Here is a 12,350-nt window from a genome sequence, read left to right on the forward strand (position 1 = left end):
CTGGAAGGAATAACAAAATGATGCTTGAGGACTGGCTGTCAACACAATGGATAAATACCATCCCTTTCAAATAAAATCTGGCAATAAGCATCAGGAAATTTAAATGCTTATACCATTTTTACTTAGTAATTCTTCTGAGAATTTATACTAAGAAAATTAGACAAAGAAAGGAAAAAGATATATACAAGAGTCTGGAAGTGAATCAATTATCCTTCCACAAGGAAACCATTGAATAAACTTTGTTAAGCGCCACTAAGTAAAATCATAATTATGATAATAGGTGGTACATTTGACATATTTTACTGAGTGCATTTACTGTATATAGTTTAATGCAACCACATCCAAAGTCTTTTATTGTTACTTCCATTTCAATATGGAGAAACTGAAGCTCAGAGAAGCAAATTAACTTGCCAAAGATCTCACAGCTAATGATGGGAAGAACCAAGATTTCAGTACATATCTGTCTGAATATAAAACCTCTTTTATTTTTACTACATTACATTGAAACATGAAAAATAGTTCTGCTAGCATTTCTTGAAGTATTTTCCACAAAACATAGGACACTACTAATAGATGTTTTATTTTTTTATATGATCTTTATTATATTTTTTCTATTACCATTCAGTCCCCTTATACCCCACCCCCAGCACTGTTGTCCATGTCCATGGGCCCTTTTTCCTTTTTTGCTCAATCCCTCCACCCCCTAACTTCCCCTCCCACTAATAGATGTTTTACATACCAGATTTCGAAGGTTTCTTTACCACTGGACTTCTCTGAGCCTTTATTATACATTTACTCATTCAACAAGTATTTACTGCGTATGTCACTCAGGTGTTGAGTAGTGAGGCAGTAAATCAGAGAGATAAGATCCTTGCTCTCCTGATGCTTATATTCCAGTCAGAAGAGGTAAAATACAAATAAACACCCCCAAATCACTTCAGATTGCAGTGAGTGCTGGGCAGGAAATTAACAAGGTGGCATGGTACATGGGAACTGAGAGGGAGCTACTTCAGATGGGCTGCTCACAGAAGGTTCCTCTGGGTTGGTGATTTTTAGCTGAGACCACAAGGAGCCTGAAGGGAGTCTTCTGGGCAGAGGGACACCAAATGTAAAGACCCAGAGAAGGGACAGGATTTGTTGTTTTCAAGGAATAGAAGGAAGCCCAGCACTGCTGGGGGAGAGTGAGGGAGACAGTGACCATAGTAAGGGCTTTGGAATCTCTTCTAAGAGCAAAGGAAAGCCATCAGAGGGTTGTGGAGTGGGGGAGGTCACCGACATGATCTAACCTTTTAAAAACTATCCTGGTGAAACACCAATATGAAAGAACATAAGCACCCCTATGTACAATGCAGTGTTATTTACAATTGCCAAGATCTGGAACTAGCCCAAGTGCCCATCAGTAGATGAGTGGATAAAACAGCTGTGATACATTTACACAATGGGATACTACTCAGCCATAAAAAAGGAACTCTTACCTTTTGTCACAGCAAGGATGGACCTGGAGATTATTGTACCAAGTGAAAAAAAAATCAGTCAGAGACAAACCAGTACCATATAATCTCATATGTGGAATCTAATGAACAAAATAAACTGAGGGACATAATAGAACCAGAGGCATGGATACATGGAACAGACTGACAGCTGTCACAGGGGGCGGGAGACTGGATAAAAGAAGGTCAAGGGATTAGCCAAAGAACATATATGCATGACCCATGGACATGGGCAGCAGTGTGGGAATTGCCTGAGGGGGAGTTGGATAGAGGGGGGCAAAGGGGGAAAGAATGGGAACAACTGTAATAACATAAACAATAAAATACAATTTAATAAATAACAAAAATAAGTACATAGTTAAACTCAACACCATTAATCAATTGGATATAATTGATATTCTATAGACTATGTTTTCCATCAGAAGCAGAGTTAACTAAAAAAGATACTGTTCTGGATGCTCTGTGGGGAACAGATCGCAGTGAAGCCAGAATGAAGGCAGGAGACCACTGAGGAGACTATTGCTGCAGGCCAGGCAGAGAGGACAGGGGCTGGGGCTAGGGTGCTGACCATGGATATAGGGGAAAATGGAGGGATTTGGGTTATATTTGAATATTGAGCTCACTGGACTGGGTGGTAAGTTGGAGGCAGGTGACAAGTGAAAGAGAGGAATCAAAAAAAGAGACCTCAGCCTTGACTGGTGTAGCTCAGTGGGTTGGGTGTAGTCTTGCAAAGCAAAAGGTCACCAGTTTGATTCCTGGTCAGGGCACATGTCTGGGTTGCAGACCAGTCCTCAGCCGGGGTGTATGTGAGAGGCAGCTGATCGATGTTTCTCTCCCTCTCTTTCTCTTGCCTTCTCCTATTTAAGAATAAATAAATAAAATCTTTATTACAAAAAAGAACGACTCAGTTTTTGGTTTCAGATTTGGGTCTCAGATGATGCAGATTTGAGAAAGAGAGGGTTTGGGAGGGACGGAGGAATGAGTGGCTATTGCTTATATATATTTATATATTTAAATATATTAAATATAAATATATTAAATATAAAATTAAATTTATATTAAATTAATATAAATATATTAAATATATATATATATTAAATCTCAATTATCTATTAGACATGTCGGTGGTGATGCCAGATGGGCTGCTGGATGTACAAACTGTCAGTGCAGGCAGTGGTCAGGACTGCAGAGAAATATGGGAGTCCCTAGAATATTGATGGTTAAGAGCCTTGAGACTGGATGAGTCTGCCTAAGGAGCAAAAGTAAAAAGAGGAGAGAAGAGAGCTCAGGCTGAGCCTGGGGTCAGCCAATGTTTAGGTATCCAGTACAGAAGGAGCAACCAAGAAAGGAAATTGAGTTGTGAGCTGCCAAGAGAAGGGCTCTAAATGACAGTGTTCCTGAGCCTTCTTGATCATGGGGCAGCTTGTGCTCAGGAAAACACACTAGGAAAATCCTGGCATATGCTACAGTAAGTTGAAAAGCACGCTACAAAATGATATGCAAATTATGATTGCAACCGTGTACAACCATGCACCGAGAATGCCTGGTACGTATGCTCAGTAAACATTTGTTGAATGAATTAATGAAAAAAATTAATAAACTTCGGAACAACAACCACAACACAACCACAACAAGGGAATAAACAAAATTGACAGCAGTTGTTAGTAGTGAGATATGATTAAAGAAAGCTTTTCCAAAATTTCTGAGTGTTTTGTTATCTATTTTTTTTCTAATGATGTTTTGCCAACTTTATGCTGCATTCAGAGATACTGTTCCCGGACACACTGTAAGAATCCACTCTGCCTGTTCTTTCCTACTTGTTTGAAGATCCTTGACACCATTCCTGACTGGCTTAATTTTAATTCCATTCAGTTCCATCAACAAATATGTACTGAATCATCTTCAGCCTAGAGATGTTATTAGTATATGGCGTCTCTGCTGTCACATGGCTCACAAAGGGAGATAGAGATGTAAACCTTTCGCAAGATCCACGGCCCCTCTAATCTCTCTTATTCAGTCTGTCCTTGAACTTTCATCCCTGTTTGTTTACACTTGCATGCTTCCACCCAGGTCCTTCCTGCTTCCAGCTGTGACCCTAGTCTTGCCCCTCCAGCTAGTCTTTTTATGTATCCAATTAGGATAAACAAACCCCACCAGCAAATACATGGAATAAATGGTTGCAGTGGAATTTCTACCACAGAGGTGATTTCTCTGCGTCCCTGCATAAACTGTCTTTTATGGACATGTGTTTGTTGTGTATGTGTGACTGTTGTTCCCCTTTATTTTTTGATAGCTCCTAAGGGTTGTCATATATTTTGCTAGAAGAATGCAACTTACACTGTAAAACACCCACCATCCACCAGGAACTCAACTCACAGAGATTTATGTTAATTGATACATTTGTCCACAGAAGAAAAGTACTGGCTCATGCAAACATAGTAATAGTTTATGTTTGTTGAAAGCACACCATGTGTCAAGCATTTTTGTAAGTGCTTTATTGAAATTAATTCTTTTAATGCCCCCAACACCCTATGAGAAAGATACTAGTATTACTCTGTTTTACAGATGAGGCCCAGAAATGTTAAGAAATTTGCCTGTAATGTTAGATGATGAAACTGGGATTCATACCCAGAGAGTTGGACTCTAGCGCCACTTGCACTATACTCACTATAAACTTACATATACAGGCACATCATATATCAGTTTTTATATTATTTTAAGTCCATTAACATTGATTACTACCTGGTTTATACTGACCCCTTAAAGCAGCATTAGCGTACTTTCACATCATTAAATTAGAAGAGGCAAAACTTTGAGACACCAAAATGACTCATTAAACCATGTAAATTTTATATTGTTTTGGGAGGAAGCATTTTGTTTAAGTTACAAAAGAGAAACATGTCTAGCATCAGTAAAAACAATCACTATCTTGAAATGTTTTAGGTATAATTCTAGTTTCAGAGGAGATAAGCTCCCCAAAGGCCTGCAATTAATTTATTTTTTTAAGATGTTTCAGCAGAACAAAGAACTACCACATTGGAACCTTGCCATGACTGCGTTCCTTATAAAGCCAATTTAGTATTAGGCCAGAGTCTTTGGATGGCATCCAAAGAAGGCTTATTCCTGAACTAATCCGAAACCCCTGCTGGATAGTGACTTTCCTTTCTGCAGTGGTCCCATGGCCTGGACACAGAGAAAATGTTTTATAAGAAGATCTTGTTATACTATAAACTAATTAAGTAACTAAGGCAGTTCTTTTAACAATAACACATGAGTGAAGAAACAGGCATCCTTATATGTAGTCAGTGAAAACAATGACTGGTCCTGTCTTTGGAGGAAAGTTTGACAGTTACTACCGAAATGCAAAATGCACATATCATTTGCCCCTAACTGTTCCATGAGTGGGAATCTATCTTAAAGATAACTCACATATGTGCAAAATGTACATTCAAGATGTCCGTTGAAGCACTGTTTGTCAAGAGACCAGAAATCATCTCTAAATGTCAACCAATAGGAAACGTATGAAATAAATTATAATATATCTTTACAGCAGAATTCTATGCAGTCATTTAAAAGGGAGAAAATATTCATGGAATGGAATATTACCAGCAATTTAAAAAAGAACAAACTGCTGCTACTCACAAAAGAAGCCAGATACAGATGACTACCTACTATATTGTTTCATTTATATGAAGTTCAGAACTACCCTGTCTTGTCAAGATGGAATAACAGGGACCAGATTTATCCTACTCTCTGAAATACAAAAAAAAGGCAGAATATATGTATCTATGGAGTATGTTTTTCAAGACACGACATTAGAAAATGAAGGATAGTGATCCCTGAGAGGCAGGAAACAAACTAAGTGAGCCCGACCATTGCCCCAGCTTACTACTGTGTGACAGTTTCCAGGCCAATCATGCAACAAGGGAGAACCCAGTTACAGCCCAGTGGACTTTATGAGTTGAGTAAATGGAGCTGAGAATTCAAGGCAGCTAGAGTTAGCAGGACAGTATTCCAGAGAGGAGGGCACTGTACAGAAAGAGAAAACCTTAGACATCTGTAGATGGTATTTCTCAAGCATTCAGATGGGTATTGATCAGTTTGAAGGAAACTGCCTGAAAGGAGCAGGGACAACAATTGCTGGAGCTCACATAAGGGCCCTAAGTAGTTCTTGTTCCCACCAATAAGAGCTGAAAAACTCCTGACTTGTGGGAAATTGATAAGAGTCCTTAGACAGCTATTGCATCTGTGGTGGGTTTAAGTTAGATCTAGACTAAACGCTTTTCTAGGTTCCACTTTAAAAAGCTGAAAAATAAACCTCAGCCCTGGCTGGTGTGGCTCAGTGGATTGAGTGCTGACCTGCAAACCAAAAGGTTGCCATTTTGATTCCCAGTCAGGGCACATGCCAGGACAGCAGGCCAGGTCCCCAGTAGGGGGCGTGTGAGAGGCAACCTATAGATGTACCTCTCACACATTGATGTTTCTTTTTCCTTTTCTTTCTCCTTCTCTCCTCTCTCCAAAAATGAAAAAAATGAATAAAATCTTTAACTAAAATAAAATAAACCTCAAAGGAATCAAACTGTTTCTAAATAACTTGACTGCATCCTAGAACAAAGTTTAAGAATCCTTAAAGGAGAGACTTTCAATCAAGATGGAGGCACAGGTAGGTATACTTTGCCTCCTCACACAACCAAAAGAAGGACAACAGCAAATTTTAAAACAAAACAAAAAAAAAAAAACAAGAACTGCCAGAAAATCAAACTGTATGGAAGTCCCACAACCAAGGAGTTAAAGGAAAACATTCATTCAGACTGGTAGGAGGGACGGAAAGAGGCAGCTGGGGTGGAAAGGAACTGAGTCAAGATGGCAGCTGGAGGACCCAGCAGGCGAGGCAGTGGCTGATGGTCCCACATTTGTGTGTGAATAAACCAGGAATAGTAACTGGAGAGTGAGACAGACCATGCAACCCAGGGTTCCAGCACAGGGAAATAAAACCTCAAAACCTCTAGCTGTAAAAACCTGTGGGGTTGCAGCAATGAGAGAAACACCCAGCCTCACAGGAGATTTCATTGGAAAGACCCATAGGATCCTAAACATATACAAACCCACCCACCCGGGAATCAGCACCAAAAGGGCCTAACTTACTTGTGGGAAGTGGGGGACATGACTGAAAGGCAGCCAAGAGTGAGCAAGTGGAATTGCTCCCTCTCTAACCCCTCCCTCACATATAGCATCACAATGCAGTGACCTGGGTTGCTCTGCCCTAGCAAGTACCTAAGGCTCTGCCCCTTACAACATAACAAGTGTGCTGAGACAAAGAGATATGGCACAAATGAAAGAACATATCAAAACCCCCAAAATAGAACTAAGCGATGAAGAGATAGCCAACCTATCAGATGCAGAGTCCAAAACACTGGTAATCAGGATGCTCACAGAAATTGTTGAGTATGGTCATGAAATAGAGGAAAAGGTGGAGGCTATGCAAAGAGAAATAAAGAAAAAATACACAGAACCAACAGTGAAGGGGGGGAAGCAGGGACTCAAATCACCAATTTGGGGCAGAAGGAAGAAATAAACATTCACCCAGAACAGAATGAAGAAACAAGAATTCAAAAAAAAAAGGAGGAGAGCTTAGGAACCTTTGGGACAACTTTAAACATTCCAACATCCGAATCATAGGGGTGCCAGAAGGAGAAGAGGATGAACAAGAAATTGAAAACTTATTCGAAAACATAATGAAGGAGAACTTCCTCAATCTGCAAAGGAAATAGACTTCCAGGAAGTCCAAGAAGCTCAGAGAGTCCCAAAGAAGTTGGACCCAAGGAAGCACACACCAAGGCACATCATAATTACATTACCCAAGATGAAAGATAAGGAGAGAATCTTAAAAGCAGCAAGAGAAAAGGAGACAGTTACCTACAAAGGAGTTCCCATCAGACTGTCAGCTGATTTCTCAAAGGAAAACTTACAGGCAAGAAGGGGCTAGAAAGAAATATTCAAAGTTATGAAAGGCAAGGACCTACATCCAAGATTACTCTCTCCAGAAAAGCTTTCATTTAGAATGGAAGGGCAGATAAAGTGCTTCCCAGATAAGGTCAAGTTAAAGGAGTTGATCACCATCAAGCCCTTATTATATAAAATGTGGAAGAGACTTATCTAAGAAAAAGAAGATGATCAAAAATATGAACAGTAAAATGACAATAAAGTCACAACTATCAACAACTGAATCTAAAAAAAAAAACAAAAGCAAAGTAAGCAAACAACTACAGCAGGATCACAGAAATGTAGATCACATGGAGGGTTACCAGTGCAGAGTGGAGGTGGAATGGGGGAAAAGGTACAGGGAATAGGAAACATAAATGGTAGATGCAAAATAGACAGGGGGAGGTTAAGAATAGTATAGGAAATGGAGAAGTCAAAGAACTTGTATGTATGACCCATGGACACAAATTGAAGTTGGGGGGATGCTGGTGGGAGGGGGTTGAAGGGTGGAGAGGAATAAAGGGAAATGGGAAAACTGTAATAGTATAATCAATAAAATATACTTTTAAAAAGAGTCCTTAAAGGAATATAAAAATCTAGCACACACAGTATAAAAATTCACAATGTCTGGCATCTACCTAAATATTAACAGTGTAAGGTACAATTCCAAAATGGCTCCCCAAGACTTCCTACCCTAGTTCCAAGAACTGTGACTATGGTTTGATAATATACTCATGATTATGTTAAGTTTCATAGCAAAAGTGATTCAAAGGATATTATTAAGATTACTAATTGATTGACTTAGAGTTAATCAAAAGAGATTTCCTAGTAGACCCAATCTAATCACATTGAGATCTTAAAAGTAGTGAGTTTTCTCTCCCTGGTATTAGAGAAGGAACTGAGAGAGATTCCAAATGTGAGAAAGATACAACATAGCATTACTGACTTGAAGATAAAGAGGCCTAAGTATCAAGGAATTTGAGTAGCCTTGAGAAACTCAGATTGTCAGCCAGAAAAAACAAACACAACATGGATCTTGGTCCTACAGGTTCAAGGAAACGACTGTCAATCACTTGAGTTTGGAAGTGAATTCTTTGGAGATGACATGATGATCTATATAGAAAATCACAAGAAACCCACACCCAAAATAAAGAATCTCCTAGAATTAATAAATGAGTTCAGGAAGGTCACAGGATATAAGAACATACAAAAACCTCAATTTTATTTCTAAACAGTAGCAATGAACATGTGAAAACCTAAATTAAAACCACAATATCACCCACAATCATCAAATAAAATACACAGATATGAATCTAAAAAATGCACAGGACTTTTATGCTGAAACTATAAATATCAAAGAAGATCTAACTACATGGGAGATATACTTTGTTTATGAATTGGAGGAGTCAACTAATTAAGGATATCAATTCTCTCCAAAATGTTTTATAGAATTAACTCCATCCCTATTAAAAAATGCAAAGAAAATCCCTCAGCAACATGTTTTTGTAGATACCAGTAAGATTATTCTAAAATGTGTATGGAAAGGTAAAAACAGCTATAATAGCTAAAAACAATTTTGAAGAATAAGAATAAAGTGGAAAAAGGATCACTCTACCCAATTTTAAGACTTACTATGTAGCTATAGTAATCAAGACTGTATGCCATTGCAGCCCTGGCTGGTGTGGCTCAGTGGATTGAGCACTGGTCTGTGAACCAAGGGGTCACTGGTTCAATTTCCAGTCAGGGCACATGCCTGGGTTGTGGGCCAGGTCCTCCATGGGGGATGAGCGCATGAGAGGCAACCACACATCGATGTTTCTCTTCCTCTCTTTCTCCCACCCTTCCCCTCTCTCTAAAAAGAAATAAATAAAATATTTTTTAAAAGACTGTATGATATGTGATATTGGTGGAGGAATAGACACACAGATCAACAAAACAGAATACTGAATCTAGAACAGACTCACACAATTACAGCTGGTTGACTTTTAACAAAAGTGCAAAAGCAATTTAATGAAGGATAGCTTTTCAACAAATGATGTTGGAGCAACTGGACATTTATAGGCCCAAAAAAGGGGCTTCAATGTAAACCTTACACCTTATTCAAAAACTAATTCAAATGGATGAAACTAACTCACAAATAGTTTTAATCCTCACCCAAGGATTTGTTTGATTTGAGAGAGAGAGGAAAGGAAGGAGAAAGAGATGGAGAGGAACAACAATGTGAGGGACAAACATTGATCGGTTGCCTCTTGCACACACCCCAACTGGGGACCTGGCCTAAACCCAGGAATGTAACCTGCAACCTTTGGGTTTGCAGAATTACAACCAATCAACAAACCGTACCAGCCAGGGCTAACTCACAGATTTAAGTGTAAAATAGAACACTTTTAGAAGAAAACATAGGAGAAAATTATTGGGATGTGGGACTTGATAAAAAGTTCTTAGATATGTCACCATAGCCATGATAAAAAAAATTAAGGACTTTTGTTTTGAAAACAAAAAAGAAGGATATCCTCTTAAAGAGGATGAAAAGACAAGGTTAGAAACTTGGAAAAAATATTTGCAAACCACATACCTGACAAAGTACTCATATCTAGAGTATATAAAGAGCTTTCGAAAGTCAACAGTTACAAAAAATCCAATCAGAAACTGGGCAAAAGGCATAACATTCATTGCACAGAAAAGGATACACAGGCAGCAAATTAACACATGAAAATATGTTCAACATCATTGGCCATTAGAGAAATGCAAATTAAAAATCACAATGAGATAGCAATACACCTCTATCTAAATGGCTAAAATAAAAAAAAAACTGTGATAACACAAAATGTTGTTGATTAGATGGGGAAACTAGATCACCCACACATTGCTGGTGGGACTGTGAAATGGTATAGCCACTCTGGAAAGAGTGTGGCAGTTTTTTACAAAATTAAACATGCAATTTACTATACAACTCAGCAACTACACTCCTGGAAATAATCCTAGAGAAATGAAAATATGCATCCACACCAAAATCTGTACACAATGTTTATAGACACTGTATTTGTTGTAGTCCCACCTGGAAACAACCCAAATGTTTTTCAATGAGTGAATGGTTAAACAAATGGTGCTGCATCTATAGAATGGACTACTACTCAAAATCACAGATGTTAAAGATAAGCCTAGGGCACTTTGGGAGTTCAGAGGAGTACTTAGCCTAGCCTGAGAGAAGGTAGAGAAGTGGATCAGTGAAGGCTTCCAAGAGAAAGAAGCAGCTGAGCTGGATTTTGAAATGTAAATAAGAGTTAGCTAGATCAAAAATGGGGGAAGAGCATTCAGGTAGACAGACGAGCATATGCAAAGGCATGAAGTCTGAAGACAGCACTACACGTTTGAGGGCCTATAAATGGTAATAAAGTGGTTGGAGACCACTGGGGACCAATAAGAGATAAGCCTGCAGATAGCAGCAGAATAGCCTTAGGGTCTTCAGGCTAAGCAGCTTCTCAACATCCAGGTAGCTACTGAAGAGACTTAATTAAGGAAGTGAGCATCAAATCTATGTTTTTGAAAGCTCTCTGTCAGACACTGGAGAAGGTAGTTTGGAGGGTGGTAAGACTTGACAACTGAGAGGCCAATGTGGAGGTTGTTCCAATGGTCCAGAGAATGTGCAAAGGGTTGTAGCAGCAGAAAAGAGTGTGGGGGATGAGCACAGGAGACGTTTGGTGAATCCTACTTAAGTGTTCATTGTTCACTGTAAAATGTTGAGGAGCAGTGGAGAAGAGTTGTTTCAGGGGCAGAATCCATTGGACATGGAGACCAGTTCCTGAAGGTGAGGATACAGAAGACCTCTTCCCTACTGTCCCCTCTCTGCCTTTGTAACAATGCTGTGCCCACTGTCCCCCACCCAGGCAGTGTTCCTTCTCCTTGCCTCACTGCTCGGAACCAACACACACTGGTGCATAAGCCAGAGGAGCATTTAATCTCTGTCCCACGGTGGCTGAGTAACTTGGCCTTGACACCACTTGAGCACCATGTTCCCTTGTGAGGCCTCAGATCCCCGGGAAGCTGACTTGGGGAACATGCACTCAGAACAAAGGGAACTGGGTGTTCTTGGATTTCATTTAGGGGATCGCAAGGCAAGTCATCATCCCCTAAAAAGCAAGGGTACCAGCTCGGGAGTCAGACAGACCTGAGTTCAGAGCCCAACCCTGCCACAGTCCTTAGCTGTAAAACCTAAAAGACATTTCTTAATCTCTCTGAGCTTGTTTCTTCAGCTCTAAAATGGCCACGGTGATTCTCTGTAACAAGACTTGTGAAAACTGAAAGACATCATGAAGGGAAAGCTCCAGGGTCATGCTACATATGCTATTTGTGTTGGCTGTTTTCCATTGTCTCAAATGAACACTGCCTTTGACAAAATCCACCTCACTAGATACTGGAATATTAGTGCCTCCAGAAACTGCAGCTCTTTTGCTTAAGACAATGCTGGATAAACATAGATAGAATCTTCTCTGAAGCCCCCCGTTTTAAAAAGTATATTTTATTGATTATGCTATTATAGTTGTCCCAAGTTTTTTCTCGCCTTTATCGCTCTCCACCCTGTATACCCTCCACCCTCCAGCATTCCGGCCCCTTAGTTCATGTCCATGGGTTGTACATATAAGTTCTTTGGTAAAGCCCTTTCTTAAAAACCAGTTGTTCAAAGCTCCGTTATCTAATGGCAGGCATGTAACAACATCATGAAGGACAGAAAGTTCTCCAGCCACTGACTAGGCTCAGGAGCTGCCTCTATCCAATCAGCAATATACCCGAATCCATTTGCCATAATGGGTGGCTACTTTTGCAGGTGGCTGATCTTATCCACCGTGTACTTATTTTTCCTGGTTTCAATTTCCAAAG

Source organism: Phyllostomus hastatus, unplaced genomic scaffold (genome assembly GCF_019186645.2).
Source record: "Phyllostomus hastatus isolate PE091 unplaced genomic scaffold, TTU_PhHast_1.1 phas_contig_30, whole genome shotgun sequence".
Classification (NCBI taxonomy): Eukaryota; Metazoa; Chordata; class Mammalia; order Chiroptera; family Phyllostomidae; genus Phyllostomus; species Phyllostomus hastatus.